Below are 5000 nucleotides of genomic sequence, written 5' to 3'. Positions count from 1 at the left end.
TAAAAGTGGATATTAAAGACTGCACTACGAAAGAAACTATATTTTGGGCTTTATTTAAGAAAGTAAGGTATGATCTTATCGTTTTGTTGGCACTCAGAGGTCTGATGAAGATAAAGGAGGATATTAAAGACTGTATTACGAGAAAAAAATCTATATCTTGAGCTTTGTCTAAGAAAGTAAGAAATTATTTTGTTGTTTGTTGGTATTCAAAGGTGCGCTGAAAGTAAAAAAATCATATCTTTTTCTGTTTGGGCTCCTGCAATACCGAATGTGAAATAAAAAAAGGAGCTTTGTTAGAAATACGATGATTATCAAAGAATAGCACGAAAATAATAGAAAATTCACAGAGGTTCATTAAAAATTCTAATTCTTTGCTTTATAAAAAGAAAGAGAGAAAAAAAAAATAGCTCTGTCGTTAAAAAATGTAGTGTTGTTCTTTTCAAAGTTACGGAATTAACAAAGACGAATTTGTACGAAAACTGAGCTGTTGAAAATAGAAAATGATTGAATGAACGGTATATATTCTCTCTCTCTCTCTCTCTCTCTCTCTCTCTCTCTCTCTCTCTCTCTCTCTCTCTCTCTCTCTCTCTCTCTCTCTCTACGTCTATTCATCTAAGCATCTATTTCCTTATCTACTTTTCACTCATCCATTCGCCGTACCTTCCCTCCCTCTCATCCTTTCCATTCTGTCATTCCATTCACCCAGCCATCCATGCAATCCACCAATCCATCCATCTATTCCGCTACCTATTAAGAAAACTGTATCATTGTGAGAAAATATCCTTAAAACTTGCATTACTGAGACATTAATCTTGCAGTGAAGGCGTCAGGCACATTTCATGGTCTTAGAAACCAAATATATATAACAAAAACAACATCAAAGTATAAAGGAAGAGTAAAAATCAAAAGGACCACGGAAATCCCAAATGCCAGTAATCAGTATGCAAGGTAAGAGGTTAATTATAGAAGTGGTCTTAATTACTGCACGTGAACCTGACATTTGGGCGTCGCTGGCTGCAATTAATGACCTGATAACCAAACCAGGCCCGTTCACTCGCCTTCCTCCCCCACCAACGCCTCAATGCCGCTCTGCTAAATTGTTAACCCGCAAACTCCCACCGACAATATTCCGTCCGTTGCAAATTTTGGCTCATATATTGACTCTTTTATATTTTTGACTCATTTTTATGGATTATTTTGCTTATCTATTCGTTCAATTTTGATTTTTTTTTATTTGTAAATGTTCATCCTCTTGAAAATTTTTACTCTTTGATTTTTTCACTCATTTTCGAATTATTTTGCTCGTTTCTTTGCTCAACTTTGAATTTTTTTACTCAGAAATATTTGTCTTCTACAATTTTTTCACTCATGTAGTCTTTTTTTTTTTTTTTACTCATTTTCGAATTATTTTGCTAAGATTTATTCGCTCAACTTTCAATTTTTACTTAGAAACATTTGTCTTGAATTTTTTTTTTTACTCATTTTCGAATAATTTTGCTTGTTTATTCACTCAACTTTGAAATTTTTACTCAGAAATATTTGCCTTCTTGAAAAATTTGACTCATGTATTCTCTCCTTTGAAATTCTTACTCACTGTGTCACTTAGAATTATTTTCCTTAGATTTTTCTTATCCACACAAGTTGAACATTTATTGCTAGGAAATATTTGTTATCGTTCTTATTTCAAATCAGATTATTCCTTTTAAATTTTACTCATTGTATCACTCAGTATCATTTTACTTCGATTTATTATTCATCATTTTCATTTCTTAAACTCAAATATTCGTTCCCATTGAAATAACTTACTCAGAATAATTAGCGTTTTTGAAAATTTTTGCTTGGAATAGTTACTCGTTTCTCTTTACTCAATTGTTCTCTCACTCACTTATTACTCATATTTTACTCCCTTTCTAAAACTTCTACTCTTAATTTCTCCCGCCAAGGAAAGGTCACCAAGAATTATCCCCAACCAGCCAAACAATCCACAAAACTTAAAAAACCCTCAAATTATAAAAGGAGGAATAAATTTTGAGGTTTATGTTGTGAGTAAAGCATTCGAAACTCTCTCTCTCTCTCTCTCTCTCTCTCTCTCTCTCTCTCTCTCTTCTAAGCACATCCGCGTATAAAAAGCAATAATTTGTGAACCAGTTTCCTGTTTAGCAAGGCAGGGTCATGACAGGTGTCCCCCGGGCGGCCCCAAAGAGAGAGAGAGAGAGAGAGAGAGAGAGAGAGAGAGAGAGAGAGAGAGAGAGAGAGAGAGAGAGAGAGAGAGAGAGAGAGAGAGAGAGAGAGAGAGAGAGAGAGAGAGAGAGAGAGAGAGAGAGAGAGAGAGAGAGAGAGAGAGAGAGAGAGAGAGAGAGAGAGAGAGAGAGAGAGATTATGAAAAGGAGGATAAGAGATAAAAAAGTAAGGAAATCAATAGTTTAAATGCAAAATGTTAGTAATTTCACTTTATATGAGTCTTGAGAGAGAGAGAGAGAGAGAGAGAGAGAGAGAGAGAGAGAGAGAGAGAGAGAGAGAGAGAGAGAGACGGGACGAGAGGGGAGAGAGAAAACAAGAAGTCGAGTATTTGTAATCAGAGCAAATTTGCAAGTTTACCTGATAAGATGTTCACTTGAATGCAATTTTCTGTGCACGTGTTGCTTTGTACAGTCGAGGACAAAGTATAGTAACACATCATGCTCACTTCCACTTCTCTTGCCTTCGTGTTCTCAAAAAATGTTTCACTGTTTTATTGTACATTTTAACACGCTGCAGTGAAGGTAATGTCGGTTTTCATAGTTATTTTTCATGATTTCTCTGATGGTTTAGCAAATTTTCTTATCTTCTCTATGCTTAAAACGTTTCAATGTATCATCTCGTCAACTTCAAACGGGCTTTAGTGGAAGTTATCATGGTTTTTAAGGTGTTTTGATGATTTGAGTGATAGTTTAACAAATTTTCTTATCATCTCTATGCTCAAAACGTTTCAGTGTTCTATCTCTTCTGCTCTTAAGTCTAATGGAAGTTGTCAGGATTTTTAAGATGTTTTCATGAATCTAGTGATAGTTTAGCAAATTTCCTTATCTTCTCTATGCTTACAACGTTTCAGTGCATCATCTCGTCAGCTTCTAACGAGATATAGTGGAAGTTGTCATGATTTTTAAGGTGTTTTCATGAATCTAGTGATACTTTAGCCATTAATCTTCCTTTTCTGTTCTCAAACGTATCTTTATATCGTTTCCTTCATTTTTAACAGGTTCTAATGAAAGTTACCGGAGTTTTCAATGTTTTTTTTTTTTTTTTAAGATTATAGTATTAGTTTAAGAAGTACTCTATTTGTTGTATTCTTAGTTTACTTCTCTTAACTCTACTATTATATTTTCATGGTTTTCGTGTGTGTTTTCATGATTCTAGGGAAGTTTTAATAAATATTCCATCCCGCCACAGACCAGAACGTTTTAGAAATTCGAGACTTCAGCAAACTTCCTTCAAGCAAATCTCTCGGATCAAGAATGCATCAACTCCATGTATGAACAGACCAGAACGTTGAAGAATAAGAGACGGCATTTATTCCCCCACACTACAAATTAAAGTACTCGGGTTAGGTAAGAATAGATTACTTGCCATGTTTTATCAGCCAGTGACCGGATCAGGGAACATGAGATTCAATGAAGATGGAGAAAGCAATATGAATAATGTAATAAAGACCGTAAGACCACTCCACTAATAGTTCCTGTCAATTGGAGATTTACAACCACCTTCCCCCGTCTCCTCCTGTCTCCCGTCTATCAACAGAATGGACTGAAATTATCGAGATAGAGGCAGAGAGTAGGATAAGCAAAATCTTCAGGGTCAGTAATCAGGACACAACAATGAGTAATGGGCTTAAGTTAGATAAAAGATAAAGAGATAGGATAAAATTAGTTAAGGAAGTTTCAAGATAATTTTCCCTTTATTTCAGCTGATCCATTGGCCTGCAAGGGAACTGGCAATTAAGAGGGTCTTTAATTTTACTTTTTGTTGCTCTAGGCCAGTTTCCCCTCTTACATAAAAAATACTGATAGATGAATAAAATAGCCTCAGTCATCAGGGTGTCAGTACTGAGTCATTATACAGGTTTCCCAAAAAGATAAGACAAATTCCTGGATGAAAGGTGGAAATAGGTAGGCATGTCTCATATAGGGACTGCCACGTGTTTTTATAGACGTGATGACTTATTTTTTGCACAACCATTTTCTCTCTTTTTATGTTCTTATGATCAGGGAGGTAAAAAGTAGAGCTATGTCAGGTACAGGGACTGCCACGTGTAGCCCTCATGACTTCTTGCAGCTTCCCTTATTTACTTATGCTCCTATGCTTCTATCACCCGAGGCGGACATACACGAGGAGGTCCCCAGCTATTAAGGCAGTGCGGGGTGAGGAATGAACGTATCCTGAGGGAGACATCTCAGACAGCAGGTGCGGGAGGCGTTCTCAAGGTGGCCGGCCTAAAAAGGTGACATGGGAGAGGGATACGGAATGAAGTGAAAGGTGGAAATGGGTCTGTCTCCGGGCGGTCATCTAACACAGGTAACTCTCCACACACACACACACACACACACACACACACACACACACACACGCCACCTGAGTTAGTTTATTTACCTACGCTTTTACGTAAGAAAGAAAGCAAAAAACTGGAGAAACGCACTATAGATTCCTCTCTCTCTCTCTCTCTCTCTCTCTCTCTCTCTCTCTCTCTCTCTCTCTCTCTAATCTTCTCTTATCGTCTTTCATTTCTTCACTTCTCTCGTCTTCCATTTATACCATCAAATATCTTCATGCTTCCCTCAACCCCCCTCTCTCTCTCTCTCTCTCTCTCTCTTTACTCTCCTCTCTCCCTCTCCTATCTTTCCACCTCCTCCTGCTTCTCTCTTCTCCACTCTCCTTCTCTCCCCAATCTCCTCTTCCCTCAACCATCATCTTTCTTCCTCCATCTATCTTCCTTCCTACTTCCCTCAACTTCTTCCTCTCCACCT

The 5000-nt window shown here is 37.2% G+C and overlaps 1 protein-coding gene across 1 annotated transcript in view; it reads right to left on the bottom strand.

Annotated features, from left to right (window-relative positions):
- The window catches only part of LOC123510796 (venom allergen 5-like), a 76582-nt gene that overhangs the window by 22585 nt on the left and 48997 nt on the right, over nucleotides 1-5000 (bottom strand).

Source organism: Portunus trituberculatus, chromosome 30, assembly GCF_017591435.1.
Source record: "Portunus trituberculatus isolate SZX2019 chromosome 30, ASM1759143v1, whole genome shotgun sequence".
Lineage (NCBI taxonomy): Eukaryota > Metazoa > Arthropoda > Malacostraca > Decapoda > Portunidae > Portunus > Portunus trituberculatus.
Note: the sequence above shows the minus strand (reverse complement) of the source record. Positions and strands in the feature narration are given on the sequence as shown.